The sequence below is a fragment of the Chiloscyllium punctatum genome, chromosome 4 (assembly GCF_047496795.1).
Source record: "Chiloscyllium punctatum isolate Juve2018m chromosome 4, sChiPun1.3, whole genome shotgun sequence".
Lineage (NCBI taxonomy): Eukaryota > Metazoa > Chordata > Chondrichthyes > Orectolobiformes > Hemiscylliidae > Chiloscyllium > Chiloscyllium punctatum.
In genome coordinates this window covers 124,077,642-124,097,826 of record NC_092742.1, presented here as the reverse complement: position 1 = coordinate 124,097,826, position 20,185 = coordinate 124,077,642, and the positions used below count along the sequence as shown (strand labels likewise).

General features: G+C 46.1%; 1 long non-coding RNA gene across 3 annotated transcripts in view; it reads right to left on the bottom strand.

Moving 5' to 3' along the window:
• The window catches only part of LOC140476638 (uncharacterized), a 48,253-nt gene that overhangs the window by 27,863 nt on the left and 205 nt on the right, over window positions 1-20,185 (bottom strand). For all 3 annotated transcript variants that reach the window (XR_011960570.1, XR_011960572.1, XR_011960571.1), the window contains exons 2-5: window positions 19,598-19,704; window positions 11,700-11,800; window positions 5,431-5,537; window positions 2,901-3,000 (exon numbers count right to left, since the gene is read on the bottom strand). This is a non-coding gene — a long non-coding RNA (uncharacterized lncRNA). The remainder of the gene's footprint in view (window positions 1-2,900; window positions 3,001-5,430; window positions 5,538-11,699; window positions 11,801-19,597; window positions 19,705-20,185) is intronic.

Sequence of the window (20,185 nt, the reverse complement as noted above, 5' to 3'; positions counted from 1 at the left end):
ACCAGAGGGGAGGCCATATTGGATTTGGTACTCGGTAATGAACCGGGACAAGTGGTGGGCTTGTTAGTGGGTGAACATTTTGGTGATGGTGACCACAATTCTGTGACTTTCACCTTGGTTATGGAGAGAGATAGGTGCGCACAACAAGGAAGATTTTACAATTGGGGGAAGGGAAATTACGATGCTGTAAGACAGGATTTGAGGAGCATACGTTGGGAGCATAGGCTGTCAGGGAAGGATGTGGTGGAAATGTGGAACTTTTTCAAGGAGCAGATATGTATGTACCGATCAGGCAGGAAAGAAATGGTCGTGTGAGGGAGCCTTGGTTGACGAGGGAGGTTGAATGTATAGTAAAGAGGAAGAAGGAGGCTTACATAAGGTTGAGGAAACAGGGTTCAGACAGAGCAGTGGAGGGATACAGGATAGCCAGAAGGGACCTGAAGAAAGGGATTAGGAGAGCTAAGAGAGGGCATGAAAAATCCTTGGCGGATAGGATCAAGGATAACCCCAAGGCATTCTATGCGTATGTGAGAAACCTGAGAATGACGAGAACGAGGGTAGGTCCGATCAAGGACAGTAGTGGGAGACTGTGTATTGAGTCGGAAGAGATAGGAGAGGTCTTGAACAAGTACTTCTCTTCAGTATTTACGAACGAGAGGGACCGTATTGTTGAAGAGGAGAGTGTGAAACGGACTGATAAGCCAAAAGAGATACCTGTTAGGAAGGAAGATGTGTTGGACATTTTGAACAACTTGAGGATAGACAAGTCCCCCGGGCCTGACGGGATATATCCTAGGATTATGTGGGAAGCAAGAGAGGAAATTGCAGTACCGTTGGCAATGATCTTCTCGTCTTCACTGGCAACGGGGGTGGTACCAGGGGACTGGAGAGTAGCGAATGTTGTGCCCCTGTTCAAAAAAGGGAATAGGGATAACCCCGGGAATTACAGGCCAGTTAGTCTTACTTCTGTGGTAGGCAAAGTAATGGAAAGGGTACTGAGGGATAGGATTTACGAGTATCTGGAAAGACACTGCTTGATTAGGGACAGCCAGCACGGATTTGTGAAGGGTAGGTCTTGCCTTACAAGTCTTATTGAATTCTTCGAGGAGGTGACCAAGCATGTGGATGAGGGTAGAGCAGTGGATATAGTGTACATGGATTTTAGTAAGGCATTTGATAAGGTTCCCCATGGTAGGCTTATGCGGAAAGTCAGGAGGCATGGGATAGAGGGAAATTTGGCCAATTAGATAGAAAACTGGCTAACTGGTCGAAGGCAGAGAGTGGTGGTAGATGGTAAATATTCAGCCTGGAGCCCAGTTACAAGTGGAGTTCCGCAGGGATCAGTTCTGGGTCCTCTGCTGTTTGTAATTTTTATTAATGACTTAGATGAGGGAGTCGAAGGGTGGGTCAGTAAATTTGCAGATGATACGAAGATAGGTGGAGTTGTGGACAGTGAGGAGGGCTGTTGTCGGCTGCAGAGGGACTTAGATATGATGCAGAGCTGGGCTGAGGAGTGGCAGATGGAGTTCAACCCTACCAAGTGTGAGGTTGTCCATTTTGGAAGAACAAATAAGAATGCGGAATACAGGGTTAATGGTAGGATTCTTAGTCAGGTGGAGGAACGAGTGATCTTGGGGTCTATGTACATAGATCTTTGAAGGTTGCCACTCAGGTGGATAGAGTTTGTAAGAAGGCCTATGGAGTATTATCGTTCATTAGCAGAGGGATTGAATTCAAGAGTTGTGAAGTGATGTTGCAGCTGTACAGGACTTCGGTTAGGCCACAGTTGGAGTACTGTGTGCAGTTCTGGTCGCCTCACTTTAGGAAAGACGTGGAAGCTTTGGAGAGGGTGCAGAGAAGATTTACCAGGATGTTGCCTGGAATGGAGAGTAGGTCGTACGAGGATAGGTTGAGAGTTCTCGGCCTTTTCTCGTTGGAACGGCGAAGGATGAGGGGTGACTTGATAGAGGTTTATAAGATGATCAGAGGAATAGATAGAGTAGACAGTCAGAAACCTTTTCCCCGGGTACAACAGAGTGTTACAAGGGGACATAAATTTAAGGTGAAGGGTGGAAGGTATAGGGGAGATGTCAGGGGTGGGTTCTTTACCCAGAGAGTGGTGGGGGCATGGAATGCGCTGCCCGTGGGAGTGGTAGAGTCAGAATCATTGGCGACCTTTAAGCGGCATTTGGATAGGTACATGGATGGGTGCTTAATCTAGGTTAGAAGTTCGGCACAACATCGTGGGCCGAAGGGCCTGTTCTGTGCTGTATTGTTCTATGTTCTATGTTCTATGTTCTATATCAAGAATATCCATCTACAATAGATGGACTCTCATTCTCAACCTCTCCCCTTGCCTGGGCTGTGGTTATCTTCAGGCTAAACCACCACCAGGCATCTCTCCCTAATAAGAGAGCAACCCTATGGTCTGGTACGACAATGCTGACTTTACCTTTTACACAGTGATGTCACTGTACCTCGGGGGTGGAGAGAGGGAATGCTGAAGGTGGTGGATGGGACACCACTCAGGCACAGTGCTTTGTCCTGGAGGATGTTCGCTTTCTTTAATACTGTTGAGGGCTGCACTGATGAAGGCAAGTGGAGAATGTTCCAATATGATCCTGATGTGTGCCTTATAGACAACAAACAGACATTGGGGAATCAGGGGTTTGGGGAAACTGAGATTGTTCTCCTTGTAGCAAAGGAAATTGAGGGGAGCTGAGAGACAAGTGCTTACAAAACATATACATCAGGATGTTAAGCCTTACACTCATCAACTCATCATAAAAGGATTACTGGACACATATTGAAGATTTCAGGGAGATCTATTGACAGGGTGGTTTGATTCAAAGGAGAATTTTTATGCAGAAAATGGAATTGAGCTGGAACAAAATACTCACACACAGTGCAGATATCCAGGTCCTGATGAATGGAGTAATTCAATCAGAGTTTGGCGTTACCATTACTTAGATTCCCATCTGAATATCCACCTGTAGTATCCTGTAATTCAAGTTTATAAAACCTGTCACTGTCAGGTCAGGTTAGAAACTCACACCATCCCCTCCTCGTGGCCCAGGATGACTGGACACATTACCCGTTGTGGAGACCAGCAGTCAGTTCAGGGGGAAATCTATGTGGGTTTCTGTGAGTTTCCAACGTGGGACTTCGTGTGACTGAACAGGACAGATCTTTGACACATGGGACAGAATATTGCAAGAGTCAGTGAGATGTGGAGAGCAGGATTTGCTTCCTTTTCTTTCCTTCCGTGCTGCCGCTGTGCCTCATCAATAAGACATGGGGAGTGAAAGGCTCATGCAGCTTGATGGGCAAGTTGTCTCCATTCAGACCAACGGGCAGCAAGATCCTCCCAGTCATTCCAAAGAGTCTCTCTAAAAAGATAGCAACTCAGCATGCTTCCCACTGTCCGGTGCTCCCTGGAAAGGTTTAGAAGAATGAGGGGGGAATCTCCGAGAAAATGCAGAACAGTAAACTACCAAAAGGATTATAAACTGTTTACAGAGACGGATTTGTTGGAGAAGTGGACACCAAGTTGGCAAATGGAGCATAACTTGGGATAATGTGAAGTTGTTCATTTTGGAGGAGGTAATAAAAGAACAGAGGACTATTTAAATGGTGGAAACTGTAGAAAGCTGCAACACAAAAGAGACCAGGAGGTAATTGTGCAGGAAACACAGAAAGCTAGCACACAGTTACAACAGGTCATCAGGGAGGGAGATGAAACGTTGTTCCTTGTTTGAAGGGATTTGCAGTATAAGAGTTTGGAGTATATACCTGAGAGCCACTTTATAAAGTGCGAGTGAGACCACAGAGAGATGTTTTGGTCCCTTTATTTAAGGAAAGACATCACTTCATTGGAGGCATTTAGAGAAGATTTACTGGGATGACCCCTGGTTTGCAGGGACTCTCTTTTAAGAAAAGGCTGAAGAAGTTGGGACTCGACTCACTGGATTTGGGGGAGAATGAGACGGGATCTTATTGAAACATATCGGCTTATTAAGGGGTATGACAGGGTAAATACTGAGAGGATGTGTCCCATCATGAGGGAACCTGGAACCAGACTCTGGGTCAGTTGCAGAATCAAGGGTTCTGTTTTAGATTTGTCAACTTTAATGCAACACAGACATGGGTAAGGGGTTTCAGTAGCAATGGAGCTGGGGTGAGGTGGAGAAAAGCAACATTTTAGAGATTGGAGTTCCTGGTGTTTGCGATTGTGTAGATGTCTGATCAGAAGGTCACCTTGGGGTCAGAATATGAGTAATATTGTGAAGAGTGTAGTTCTGCATCAGGCATTTCCCAGTGAGAGGGAGGGGCTCAGCAGTAAGGGAAAGGAATTTGTACTAGCAACTGAAGGCAATGGGTTTAACCATTGCAGTGTTTCATTGGAGGAAATTGCAGCCAATCGAGTTGTGGGAGTGTGGTAAGCAGTTTGATGAATGAGTAACAGTGAAGCAATGGAGAGGGATGATAGGGAGAGAGAGCTGGGCATTGTCAGTGTACATGGGAAACCAATACGATGTCACCTCCTGGCAGTATGTAGGTGAGATACAGGAGGGGACAAAGATAGATCCTGGATGGACACCACATATGAGGAATTCAGAAAGGAAAGGGAGAGTGGAGATGGAGCAGGATTTTCCAATAACCCCGAGGTCAAATATTAGTTCTTAGCAGAATTGGAGAGAAGGACATAACCAGAAAAGACAGACAGAACAACGAACAATATTTGTGAATTGGGGAGGGGGAGTGATGAGGAGGAGCCAGACTCCAAAACTGCTATTTCTACATCAGTGACATCACCCAACTCCACCCTAATCTCAGCTCATTTACTGAAACACTCGTCCATCTCTGTGTTATCTCCAGACTTCATTATCCAAACACACTCCTGGCCAGCCTCCCACATTCAACTTACATATAATCTCAAGAATATCTAAAACCCGACTGCCCAAGTGCTCACTTGTACCAAAACTTGTAAATAGGAGTCTTTCGATGAATCAACAAGCAACAATTTAAAATTCTCACCCTTGATGTAATTCCTGGCTGTGAACATCCCTGTCTCCCTGCACACACGACCTGTGAGACCTCGACAACTCATTTTCTTTCAGACTCCCAAAGATGCATTTATTCATTGCTTCACCGGTCTGGCTGTTTCGACAGTTGCCAAGGAAACACGGTCTGGAATTCGCTCCCTGACCCTCTCAGACCTGCTTTCCTCCTTTAAGGTATTCCTGAAAACCGCCTTATTTGGCAATACTTTTGATCACCTGACCTAATATCCTCATCTGTGGCCTTATGTCAGAAATTCTCAATTTCTGTGAAATTATAAAAATGATAAAAATACAAACTGTTGTTGATTTGCACACACATTGTCAACTCTTCACTGTCGCTGAGTGAATAATCTGTAACATCTCTTACCCAAGAACATTGTGGGAGCACCTTCACCACACGAACTGCAGCTGTACAAGGAAGTCAGACATCACCCTCTCCACAGGCAATGGGGCTTTGGCATCGATCACTGGTGTCTGTGGAGGGAAAAACACATAGTTGATATTTCAGGGAGTGCTAAACGCTTTTCAGGAAATACTAAAATGTTGCAGAATTTGATGGTCAGAAATGGAAGGAAAATGCACTCTATTGTTGAAAAATATAATTATTCACTGGCAAAGATACTGTGGAAAATTTAGTCCGTTGAGAGAGCAGCACATTGTCAGGGGTTGGGCAGCAGAGGAAAATTAACTTACAAAAGGTCTGTGAAAGTAACAGTAAAACACTGAACAAGCCAAACAGCCTGTGCCAAAGACTTTAACTCCCCTTCCCGCTCCAAAGATATGCAGGTCCTGGGCCGCCTCCACCACCGCCAAATCCCAGACATCTGATGCCTGGTGGAAGAACGCCTCATCATCTGTGTTCAGATCCTCCAACCGCATGGGATCAATGTGGATTTCACCAGTTTCCTCATTTCCACTCCCCCCACCTTATCCCAGATCCAGCGTTCCAACTTGGCATTGCCCTTTTGACCTGTCCTACGTTTCCATCTTCCTTCCCACCGATCGGCTGCTGCCTGACCTGCTGTGCTTTTCCAGCATTACACTCTTTGACACTGAAAACATACTGACTCTGAGACTCTGTGTAAATCCTGCCCCATCACTCCCTGCCAAGGAAGGCTGCGCATGCGTCCCCCTACAGCTTGCCCCTCTCAAAGTTGGCGGCCACACACGTGTCCCGTGGATCACTGCCCCCAATAAAGATGGTGGCAATCACACACACCTTTCACCATTTGAAGCATTTTGCCATTTGCCACAAACACGGGCCTGGGATTTTCAAATTTGTGTTTTCCGATGTGCACTAATTTCTGTAAAACGTCTCAGCCCGTTGCATTAAAATTTCCTTCTCTTCCTGGTCAATAGGTCTTTCCTTAACAATGCCCTGCACCTTCACACATTTCCAATGCCTTGGTCACAACATCACAGTGCTGCCAGCGAAGCTTATCATGTGGTATCACTTTATTCCTGATGAAGGGCTTTTGCCCGAAACGTCGATTTCACTGCTACTTGGATGCTGCCTGAACTGCTGTGCTCTTCCAGCACCACTTATCCAGAAGTTTATCACGTGGTTGAGTGTAGCCACGCCCCTCATTCACTCAGACCAACCGGCACTCCCTTGTCTTCCAGCCCCGTCCCCATCCTCTTATTGGTCCTGCACTGAGATCAATCACCAGAGGCCCTTTGTGGGCTGGAGCATGCTCAGTGCTTCTTGCTTTTGCTGCTGTTCATCAGGTATAAGAGAGTGTTCATTCCTGTTTCTCCTAATGTCAGACATTAACAACAACAACCTGCATTGTATGGAGCCTTTCACACTGACAATTCTCCTAAAGTGCTTCACGAATGCCTGAAACATTGATTAAAGAGAACAACTTTAAGATACATCTTTGAGGAGTACAGAGGGGGTTGGGAAGGATATTGAAGAGGTGTTTAGATCAGACAAACCATCTAAAGAGCAACCCACCCAGACCCATTCCCCTACATCTAACACTACGGGCAATTTAGCATGGCCAATTCACCTTACCGGTACATTTTTGGACTGTGGGAGGAAACCGGAGCAACCGGAGGAAACCCACGCAGACACGGGGAAAATGTGCAAACTCCACACAGACAGTTGCCTGAGGTGGGAATAGAAACTGGGTCTCTGGCGCTGTGAGGCAGCAGTGCTAACCACTATGCCACCGTGCCACCCATCTGCAGCTCTGTCCTCTGCAGCTCCAATCATGGAGTGATGTCTGTGGAGAACAGCTTACAACGGAGACAGTTAGTGGCTAACCATAGTTTAGCAACACCATGTCCTAGCCCCCCTACCCCACACACCAGGCCTCGTTCTCACAGCCTGTCATTACACACTACCTATGGTTAGCCACTAACAGTCTCCATTAACAGCTAATCACCCTCCCCCAGCCAGATCGTTATCCACTCCTTTATCCAACCCTTCTTCTCACTCTATCCCCACCTATCCTTTACTCCTTGCATCCTCCCCTAAACCCTACCTGCTGCATATAAACCAACATTTTTTTCTCTCAGTATCAGTTCTGAGGAAGGGACACTGGATCTGAAACTTTAACTCTGATTCCTCTTCACAGATGCTGCCAGACCTGCCGAGCTTTTCCAGAACCTCCTGGTTGTTGTTTCTGATTTACATCTTCCGCAGTTCTTTTGGTTCTAATTTACCGGGAGTTTGTAATTCAGGTCCCACAGCCTCTGTCCCAGTCTCTGCTGTCTCTCCCAACCCCAAACAGTGACACTGCACCTGCACAGCTCATGGACAGGTGTCATCTTGCTGGCCACACCCCTCATTCACTCCCATTGGCTGCAGGACCACACCGACTCTCCTCCCATTGGTCTGGAGCTGCCGTCAATCAGCTGGGCCCCATTGTGATGAGAGTGGAGGGCTAATCCCTCTCTCTGCCCTGGGATGAGCTTCATCATTCAGAGTGAATGGGGCAGTATCACAGAGCACAGGGCCTGGGGCCTATTCAGCCCATTGGGGCTGTACTCTCTCCCTCTGGAGATGCTGCAAATCTGTCCCAAGTCCCCTCCTACTTGCCCACAGGCCCCCAAATCTTTCCTTAAAAAGTAAAATTCCAAGTCTGTTTCAGAATACCTGCTGAATCTGTGTCGTTCAGACTGTTCCAGATGCTCAGAACTTACTGAGTAAAATAGTGTTCACATTTTCACTTTGTATTATTTGCCAATTACTTGAAAGTAGTTACTAAAAGTTGTGACAGTGTTAACAATTCCTCTCTCTCCACAAATTCAAGACCTTGGAACCAAATCTGCACCAGGTCAAAATCACTGCTTCACCTTCTCAGCTCCAAGGACAATTATCTGTGCTGCAGCTTGCTCTCCACGAAAGAGGAACGCATCTTAGTTTATTAACGTCATTGACATGTACAGCACAGAAACAGAACTTCGGTCCAATTCATCCATACCAATTAGGAATCCTATACTACTGGAGTCCCATTTGCCAGCTATTGGCCTGTATCCATCAAAACCCTTACTGTTCATGTACCCAATCGGATGCCTTTTAAATGTTGCGATTTTATCAGCGTCCACTACTGCATCTGGCAGCTCATTCCATACACACACCACACTCAGCTTGAAAACGTTGCCCTTCGATTCCTTGTAAATCGTTGCCCTCTCAACCATGCGCTCTAGTTTTGGACCCACCTAACCTCAGGAAAAAGAACCCCGGCTGCTCACCTTATCCACCCCCCTCGTGATTTTATAAATCTCCATGAAGTCACCTCTCAGTCTTTGACTCACCAGAGAAAATAGCCCCAGCCTATTCAGCCTCTCCCTGTAGCCCAAATCCTCCAATCCTGGCAACGTTTTTGTAAATCTTGTCCAAACCTTTTCAAGTTTCACAACATCCTTCCCAGAACAGAGTAATTCAAACTGAAAACAGAATTCCAGAAGTGGCTTAATCAACGTCCTGTCCAGCCACAATATGGCATCTCAGCTTCTGTATTCAATGTATTGACCAATAACGGAGAGCGTTAATGGAGACCCATTTGCCAGCGGTTCACCCTTATCCCTCTAAAACCTTCCTCTTCATGTACCCAATCAAATGCCTTTTAAATGCTGCAATTGTACTAGCCTCTACCCCTTCCCCTGGCAGTTCATTCAATACATGCAATGCCCTCAACATGAACAAGATGCCCCTTAGATCCCTTTTAAATCTTTTCCCTCTCACCTTAAGCCTGTACCCTCTAGTTCTGGACCCACCGAACTTGGGAAAAAGTCCCTGACTGCTCACCTTATCCATGCCCTTCATGATTTTATGAGATCACCTCTCAGTCTCCAACCCTCCAGGGAAAATACTCCCAGCCTATTCAGCCTTTCCCAATAGCTCAAACCATCCAATCCTGGCAAAGTCCTTGCAAATGTTTTCTGAACCCTTTCTAGTTTCTCAACTTTATTCCAAGAACAGGGAGATCGGAACTGAAAACAGAACTCCAGAAGATCTGTAATCAGTACCCTGTACAGCCACAATATGACGTTACAACAGCTGCATTCAATGCATTGACCAATAACGGGGAGCGTACCAAATGCTGCATTCACTCCCCACCTACCTGTGACTTTACTTTCAAGGAACTATGAACCTTCATTCCAAGGTCCCTTTGTTCAGCAATGTCCCCAGGACTTTACCATTAAGTGTATAAGTCCTGCCCTGATTTGCCTTTCCAAAATACAACAGCTCGCATTTATCTAAATTGAACTCCGTCTGCCATTCCTTGCTCCAATGGCCCATCTGATCAAGATCCTGTTGTATTCTGAACTTACCTTCTTCACTGTCCACTACACCTCCAATTTTGGTGTCTTCTGTAAACCTACTGACCGTACCTCACATATTCACATCCAAGTCATTTATTTAAGGGCCCAATATCCATCCTTGCAGCACATTGCTGCTCACAGGCCTCCAGTCCGCAAAGTAACCCTCCATCATCCTCTGTCTCCTACCTTCAAAACAGTTTTGTAATGGCTTGCTCTCCCTGCATTCCATGTTATCTAACCCTGCTAACCGGTCTGCTTTGTGGAACCTTGTTGAATGTCCATATATACAACATTCACCGCCTGGATTAATCAATTTTCTTTGTCACTTCAAAACACTCACTCAAGTTAGTGAGATATAATTGTGCATGTACAAAGCCACATTGACTCTCCCTGATCATTCCTTACCTTTCCAAATAGATGGATATCCTGTCCCTCAGAATCCCTTCCAACAACTTGCCTGCCACTGACTTCAGGTTCACTGTTCTCTTGTTCCATGTCCTCTCCTTACCACCTTTTAAAAATAATGGCATCTCACCTGTAGCTATCAACGATACAAATACCTCAGGAGAGGCCCAACAATCACTTCCCTAGATTTCCAGAATGTTCCAGGATACACCTGATCAGGTTGCAGGGCTTTATCCACCTTGATGCGATTTAAGACATCCAGTACCACCTCCTCTGTAATATGGACACTTTTCAAGTTACCAGTGTTTATTTCTCCAAACTCTCGAGCTTCCATATACTTCTCCAGTTAAAATGACGTGAAATATTTGCATTTCTTTCGCACCCCCTGTGGTTGCATAGACAGCCTTGTTGACCTTTAAGGGTTCCTATTCTCTGATCCAGTTAATCTTTTGTCTGTGATATATTTGTTTAATCTCTTTGGATCCTATTCCAGGACATCCCAGAAAGGCCGACTTCAAGGACCGTAATTTTCCTCTGACTTGATCAACAATGCCCTCCAACACATACCCTCCACTTCCCGTACCTCCGCCTTAACCCCACCCCTCCAGCCACAATAAAGAATATAACCCTGCGGTCTTCACCTTCCACCCCACTAATCTCCAGATACAGCGCATTAACCGCTGTTATTTCTGCGACCTAAAGTCAGACTCCACCAGAGACATATTTCCCTCCCCAACCCTATCTGTGTTCCGCAGAGACCATTCCCTCTGCACCTCCCATGTTCGGTCCACACCCTCCCACCAACCCACGCTCCACACCCTTGACCCTCCCTTGCTGCCATGGGAGATGTAAAACATGCGGCCACACCTCCCTCTGACCTCTGACCAAGACCACAAAAGGATCTTTTCACATCAGGCAGAGATTTGCCTGCACATCCCAAAACCTCATATACTGCATCTGGACACTATGGGAAATTTAACATGGTTCATCCAACTAACCTACACATCTTTGGACTGTGGGAGCAAACTGGAACACCTGAAGGAAACCCTTACAGACACTGGGGAGAATGTGCCAACTCCAACACAGACAGTCGCCAGAGACTGGAAACAAACCCAGGCCCCTGGTGCTGAGGAAGCAGCGCTAACCACTGAGCCACAATACTGTGGGATCTTTGGTGCTAATGTGCTGCCCCACTGATACCTCAGTCACTCACCCTGCCTCATTTCCTAAGGGGCAGTGATGACGGAGTGAAATTATCGCTGGACAGTTAATCCAGAGACCCAGATAACGTTCTGGGGACCCGGGTTTGAATCCCATCACGGCAGATTTTGGAACGTGAATTCAATAAATATCTGGAAAAAATAATCTAGTGACGACAAGGAATCCATTGTCAATTGTTGGAAAAACCAATGTGGTTCACTCACGACCTTTAGGTAAGGAAAATGCCATCCTTACCTGGTCTAGTCTGCATGGGACTCCAGACCTATAGCAACGTGGTTGACTCCAACTGGGTAAACGCAGCAATAAATGCTGGCCGATCCAGTGACAGCCTCATCCTGTGAATGAATTAAAAAAAACAGGTCAGGTTTTGTTCCTTCTCTAGTAGGTACATCCTACAAACTGAATCTGAAATGTTCTCGTACACACTGAACAAATACCTTTCCATCCAAGCCCTTAACACTACAGCACTCCGAGGCCATGTTGGTCAAGTTAAAACCCCTTATCATTGCATCCATATTATTCTTACAGATAACTGAGGTCTCCTGGTAAAATTGTGACTCAATTCCCCGCTAAATATTGGGAGAGTGTCTATAATACAATCCCAGTAAGATGGTCATCCCTTTCTTATTTCTCAGTACCAACCAAATAACTTGCCTGGAGGTACTCCCAGGAATATCCTCCCGAAGCCCAGCCATAATGTTATCTCTAATCAAAAACACCTCTCTCCCTGCTCTGTTGGCCCCTTTCTATCCTTGCTATAGCATCTGTACCCTGGAACATTAAGCTGCTAGTCCTATCCATCCCTGAGTGATGCCCCTGTAATTGCTGTAATATCCCAGTGCCATGTTCAAAACCATACCCTGAGCCCACCTGCCTGACCTGTCAGGTCTCTTGCACTGAAATAAATGCAGTGAAACTGGTCCGTCGCACCTCATTCTGTGACTTGCTCTTGCCTGCCTTGACAGTCTGACTGGTGAACAGTACCAGCCTCAGACTCACCTCTTTTCTCACTATCTCTTTAGGATTATCCCGACTCCCTCACTGGTTTAATGCCTCCCGAGTGGCACTAGCAAATCTCCCTGCTCGTCAGGACCCCATGCTTTCCCCTTCCTGTGCCATTGGTATCAATGTACAATGTCCTCCCACTGGTTATTTTCCCTTTTGAGAATATTCTTCTCCCTCTGTGAAACATCCTTGATACTGGCACCAGGGCAGCACCACCCCATTCTGATGTCTCACTGTCAGCTGCAGAAATGGCAGACTGTGCCTCTGACTAGAGAGTCCCCTATCACCATCGATCGTGTGGAACTGGATATACCTCACATTATGTTAGAAGCCAGTCTCAGTACCAGTAACTTGGCTGTCAGTGCTACATTCCCCTGAAAGTCTATTACCACCTACATTTTCCAAAACAGTATACTTGTCTGAGATGGGGATAGCCACAAGAGACTCCTGCAGTACCGACCTACCCCTCCTAGCTTTCCTGGAGGTAACCCATCTACCTGACTGTATCTGCAGTATCCTGCATTCCTTACACTGCCACCTATCACACGCCCAGGCTCCTGTCAATCCCTCACTGCCTTTAATCACTCCTCCACCAATCCATGCAATCCAATAGGATTTTCAATCACACTTGCTGCAGACAATCAGGATCATGGAGACTCTCCCTAATTTCCTACATCCGACAGGAACAGCACGCCACTCTACAACAGACCATCCCTCTGCCTTAACAATCTACAGACCAAGACAAAGGCACAGTCTTACTGCTCGAAAAATACTGCCCGAGAATAACTTAATGCTTACGGTTCATATCTTAAACATTTAATCAAGAGACTGTAAGACATTAAAAAGAAATCCTCACCTTACTCACTATTGTAGATTGAATAAAATAAAACCGACTAAAATTGATATTTGAAGAGACTGAAAGTCACTGAGCTGATCCCTGGCTCTGAGTACTTCCAAGGGTGAGGTCTCTCTGAGGGCAGCTGTGAAATGTCACTGTTTCTCTTCTCTGCCCACTCCATTTCCATAGAGGTTTTTAACTTCACAGCAAGTCAGCTCAGAGAGGTCACTGCTTGGTTTTATTCACTGGGGGTTGCCTTTGCTGCCCAGACCAGTATTTATTGGCCACCTTTCCTTGTCTTGGAGAAAGTGGTGGTTAACCGCCTCCCTGAAATGCTGCAGTCCATGTACACCACAGTGATGTTTGGACAACAATCCCCCTCTGGCCCCACAACCCTCCCTGTCTCTGTAATCCCCCTCCGGCTTCAGAAATTACATATCCGTGGCGTACGATTTTTATTTGGATTCATTTTTGGTGAATAAACCCCCCCCCCCCCCCCCAAAAAGAAGTGAAATATTTCACCCCCAAACAAATTTCTGTTGATTGACCTTTTGGAGAGGCTGACACATGGACGTTGCAATATTTTATCTCAAATTGTACACGTAGAATGATGGAACTTTCTTTTAAACATTGTTAAAAAGGGAGGCAACGGTATTCCTGCCAGGTGAGTGACATGTGCAATATTCCGAGGATTAGGGATAGAATCCCAACATGGCTGATGGTGGCATCAGAACTCAATACAATCTCGAATGAAAAGGTGAATGGTGACCATGAAACTATTGTTGATTGTTAGAAACCCATCTGGTTCACTAATGTCCTGTAGGGAAGGAAACGGTCATCCTCACCTGGTCTGGCCTACATGTGACTCCAAACCCACAGCAATGTGGTTAACTCTCAACTGCCCTCAGGAAAAGTACTTTAACAACTGTTAATAAATACTCAGCAGGTATCACTTAAAAACTGGCTGTTCACATTGGGACCATGAGAATTTCTGAATGGCCTGAACTAAAACTGAGTTTCAGCTTCACCTTCTCCCTGTCTCACTTCAGTCTGTTTACACCCAACTCCAAAACACTCTCATTGAGCCAAGCAGCACCCACAGTGCAGCCCTGTCATTTTCATTGTCTGCTCACACCTACACTGCCCTCAGCCTCCTGTACTGTTCCAATGCATCTCAATGGGAGCTCAGGGACAGCACCTCATCTTTCAATTCAGCCCTTTGTAACCCCAGAGCCAACATGGACCTCAGCAGTTTCTGAATGAACAGACAGTTGTCAGAAGCTGGAACATTCCACCTGGAAAAGTACTGCAATTTGAGCCCAAATGGATTTTTAATGGGAAGTTTGCAGGTAATTGAAAATATGAAGTTTACAGGTTAACATCATGAAGTGGGTGTTTGGGTCTAAATCTGAGAGTTCTTACAAAGAGACGAGGTGTAATTTGGATAAATCTGTGCTCCCTCTCAGGCCAATATCTCCTTCCTCAGCTGAAGGGCCCAGAACAGAGCACACACCCAAAGGGTGATCCAACCACGAATTTGTACATCTTTCTGCTGAACAAAAATATTGGAGATATCTTCCCACAAACAAAACAGATAAACCTTTCTCCTTCCACAGTTAAATGCCAATGATATTCAGATCCTGATGACTCCATTGACTGCAAAAACTTGCTTTTGAGATCCCAGCCTCAATTATTCTGATTTAATATCCTATGAAATGAATTCTCAAAACAAAACTCACAGTCAGTGCAGGAAGAATATAAAGACGTACTGTTCTCTTGGTATGTGCTTGATGTGTAAATGCCTCTCTTCAAATCGAAACCCCCCATCCTAGGGAGTGGACATGCACATGCGCCTCACCTGTACCTTGCCCCCAATAAAGATGGCGGCCATATCCCAGGGCCTATCACCGCCTAAGGGCCGCAGTCATTTTCCCATCTGCTGCAAACGCTGGATTAAGAGTTTCTAATTCAGATTTACGAACTGCACAGAATGTAATTAAAACTTCCCAGTCTAAAGTGACTCATTATGTCCGTCTCCAAGGCCACTCTCCCCTTCCCTGTTTGCGTCTCCCACATTCACCAACGGCCAAGTCACGTGGCACTGCATCGGCTGAGTTACTGGTGACGTGTCATCCCACTGGCCACGCCCTTCATTCACTCCCATTGTTTGGATGACCAGCTGGTTCCACTTGGTCCACCAGTCCCACCACCTTTTCCTATTGGTCTGAAACTTCCACCAATCAGCTGGACCCCATTGTGAGGTCAGTGGTGAGATCCTCCGCCTGTTTGAATCAAACCTGGAAGCTACATGGAAAGCTCAGCAGGTCTAGCAGCATCTGGGAACAGAAATCTGTCCAGTGGCCCTTCCTCAGAACCGATGGGAGCTGGGAAAATTAGAATCCTGACAAGTGTGGAAACAGGCCATTCGGCCCAAAACTTCCACAGCATCCCTCCAAAGGGTATCCCACCCAGACTCATTCCCCTACCCTATTACTGTATATTTCTCCTGACTAATGCACCTAACCTACACATCCCTGAACATTATGGGAAATTTAGCTTAGCCAATTCAACTAACCTGCAGATCTTTGTCCTGCAGGAGATAGGGGGTTAAAGAGTAAATAATAGGCAGGGACAGAACCCAAAGAGAGACCAGAACATTTGGAAAGACAAAGGAGTGGATTACGATCTAGCTGGGGTGGGGGTGGGGGGGGGGGGGGGGGGGGGGGTGCATATCTGTTAATGGAGGGGACAGGAACCTGTGTCTTGAAGCATCTCAGTGGAGGTGGCAGAAATGGCGACTGATGATCTACGTTCTGCTGCAAAAACAGATCCCGAGCTTCCAGCTGCCTGCCACTTTAACACACGAGCCTGTTCCCTGGCCAAAATCTCTATCTTATGCTTACTGCAGTGTTTCAGTAAGGCCAGAACATACCAAATGGCCCCGTATTTCAAGGACTGCAATTTCCTCTCCCATGTGGTCAATACCATCCACTATATCTCCTCCACTTCCCGCACCTCTGCCTTTGAAACCCACACCTTCAACTGCAACAAGGATAGAACACCCCCCAAGTCCTTACCTTCCTCCCAGAAGCAACACATCATCCTCTGTCATTTTCACCAGCTACAATCAGACCGAACGACCAGATTCTTAAGGGGTTTGACAGAATAAATACTGATGTGTCTGAGGGTAAATACTGAGGGGGGAGTTTGAAACCAGATTCTGAGTCAGTCACAGAATCAAGGGTTCTGTTTTGGATTCGTCAAGTTTAAGGCAACACAGACACGGGTAAGGGGTTTTAGTAGCAATGGAGCTGGGGTGAGGAGGAGACAAGCAACGTTCAAGAGATTGGAATTCCTTGTGTTTGGGATTGTATAGATGTCTGATCAGAAGGTCAGCTTGTATATTTCTCCTGACTAATGCACCTAACCTACACATCCCTGAACATTATGGGAAATTTAGCTTAGCCAATTCAACTAACCTGCAGATCTTTGTCCTGCAGGAGATAGGGGGTTAAAGAGTAAATAATAGGCAGGGACAGAACCCAAAGAGAGACCAGAACATTTGGAAAGACAAAGGAGTGGATTACGATCTGGCTGGGGTGGGGGGTGAGGTGGGTGGGGGGTGACAGTGGCCCAGCCAGCAACTCACTGTATTAATCACTGCAAAGTCTCAACACAGGAATGAAACTGGATGGACCAGTTGGCAACTAACAAGGCACCAGAAATTACAACCACAGAATCAGCCCTCTCTATGATGCAACGTCCTCCTCACTAACATATGGTTTTTGGTGCCAAAATGTGGAGAGCTGTCTCACAGACTAGTCAAGGGACAGCCTGACATAGTCATACTCACGAAATCATCCCTTACAAACAATGACCAGACACCACCATCACAATCCCTAGATCTTGACAGTGCGGTGCTGGAAAAGCACAACAGTCAGGCCATATCCGAGGAGCAGGAGAATCGACGTTTCGAGCCTAAACACTTCATCAGCCTGACCTGCTGTGCTTTTCCAGCACCAGACTCTTGACTCTGATCTCCAGCATCTGCAGTCTTCACTTTCTCCTGAAATCTCTGGATATGTCCTGTCCCACCGGCAGGACAGACCAGGCAGAGGTGGTGGCACAGTGGTGTACAGACAGGGAGGATTTACCCTGGGAGTACTCAGCATTGGCTCCGGAGACCAGGAAGTCTCATGGTTCCTGCTGATTATCACGTCCCGTCCTCCCTTGGCTGATCAATCACTTCTCCTTAGTGTTGAATAACATTTGGAGGAAGCACTGAGGCAATAAAATGGTGTCAAATGTACTCTAGGTACAGGATTTCAATGTCCACAATCGAGACTAGCTCTGCAACAGAATTACTGACTGAGCTGGCCAGGTCCTAAAGGGTATAGCTGCTCAACTGAGTCTGCAGTGGGTGGTGAGGGAACCAAGAGGGAAAAACATACTTGATCTCATTGTAATGAATTGACCAGCTGCAGATACATCTGTCCATGACAGTATCGGTACGAGCGACCATCACACAATCCTTTTGGAGACAAAGTCTTGCCTTAAAGTTGAGATAAACCTCCGTGTTGAGTGACACTATCACCGTTCTAAATGGGACAGACTTTGAAGAGATGTAGGATCTCAAACTGGTTATCTCTGAGGCACCTTGGGACATCAACAGCAGCAGAACTGTACTCCAGCACAATCTGTAATCTCATGGGTTTGTAAATCCTGCTCTCACCCATCACAATGGACAGGAAAGGAAGGCATGCCATGAGCAGCACCAGGCAGATCTAAAAATGAAGTGCCAACCTGGTGAAGCTATCAAACAGAACTACCTGCATATCAAACAGCATCAGCAGCAAGCAACAGAGCTAAGTGATCCTACATCCAGTGGAACAGATCGGAGCTCTGCAGTTCTGCCACACCCAGTTGTGAACGGTGATGGACAATTAAACAACTCACTGGAGGAAGCATCACAGATATCCCCACCTTTACTGATGGAGGAGCCTCACACACCCGTGCACCAGATAAGATGACAGCATTTGCAGCAATCTTCAGCCAGAAGTGCAAAGTGGGATGATCCATCTCAGCCTTCTCCAGTGGTTTCCAACATCACAGATGTGAGTTTTAAACCAGTTCAGTTGAGTTTGAATAAAATCAAGAAATGGTTAAGTAGTGCAAAGGCTATGGGCCCTGCCAATATTCTGGCAATAATACTGATGGCTTGTGCTCCAGAATTTTCCTCCCGCCGAGCCACGTACAGCTCCAGCACTGGCACCTACCGACAATGTGGAACATTGCCCAGGGATGTTCAACACAAAAACACAGGGCAATCCAACCCAGCCAATTTCACTCTATCAGTCCACACTCAACCAGCAGTAAAGTTATGGAAGATGTCATCGACAGAGCTACCAAGCAGTAGCTGCTCAGCAACAGTCAGCTGAGCGACGCTCATTTTAGGCTCCACCAGGGCCAATCAGCTCCCGATTGTGTTACCGCCCTGATTCACAATCTGGCAACCAGTTTAATTCCAGAGGTGAGGTGAGGGTGATAACTCAGTCCCACTCTAAGACCACTATTTCTAGCTGATTCTCCGCACTTGTCTCAGCTCATATACTTTCATCCACCTTGTGTTATCTCCAGACTTCATTTTCCAAACACACTCAGGGCCAGTTTCCCACATTCAACCTCCCTGCAATCTCAAGAAAGTCTAAATCTCTGCTTGTTGATTCATCAAAAGGCTCCTAATTATAATCAACAGCATACAGCCATAGAGATGTACAGCAAGGAAACAGACCCTTCGGTTCAACCTGTCCATGCCGACCAGATACCCCAACCCAATCTAGTCTCACCTGCTAGCACCTGGCCAATATCCCTCAATTTAAAATTCTCATGCTTGATTTAATTCCTGGCTGTGATAATCCCTAGCTTGCTGCATCTCACACCCTTTGAGACCTCGACAACCCGTTCTGTTCAAGACTCCCAATGACCTGTTGATTCATTACTTCACCTGTGTGGCTGGTTTTACAGTTGCCAAAGCAACAAGGTCTGAAATTCACAGCTAAAACCTCACAGGTCTGCTTTCCCCCTTTAAGACATTCCTCAAAACCTACTTATTTGGCAATGGTTTTGGTCACCTGACCTAATATCTCCATCTCTGGCCTTATGTCTAAAGTTCTGAATAGTATTTTGGTGAAATTATAAGCATGATAATAAAAATACAAACTGTTGTTGATTTGGACATTATTTTCAAATCATCACTGTTGCTGAATGAATAATCTATAATGCCACTTACCCAAACACATTGCAGGAGCACCTTCACCACACAAACTGCAGCTGTACAAGAAAGTCAAACATCACCCTCTCCACAAGCAACAGGGCTTTGCCATTAATCACTGGTATCTGTGGAAGGAGAAACACAGTTGATGTTTCAGGGAGTGCAAAATGGATTACAGGGAATGAAAATGGTGCAGAATTTGATAGTCAGAAATGGAAGGAACATACACTTGCTTATTGGAAAAAAAGAATTCTTGACTGTCAAAAATATTCAAGAAAAAAGTAATCTGATAATAGAGCAGTACAGGGTCAGGGGCTGGGCCGCAGTGAAAAACTCATTTACAAAGGGTCTATAAAAGTAATAATACAGGAGTAAACAGACCAAAAATACACCCATGTTTCGAGACTGAGGAAGCGAGATATTGACAAAGTGGTTATGAGGGAGCCCAGAGGTGAATCAGAGCAGGATTGGCTGCTGTGACCACAATGACTCGATACTAGATACAGGCTGCACATGCGCCTTGCTGCACCTTGCCCCCTACAAAGATGGCGGCTCCGCACGTGTCCAGTGAATCGTTGTCCCGAATAAAGATGGCGGCGCTCACTC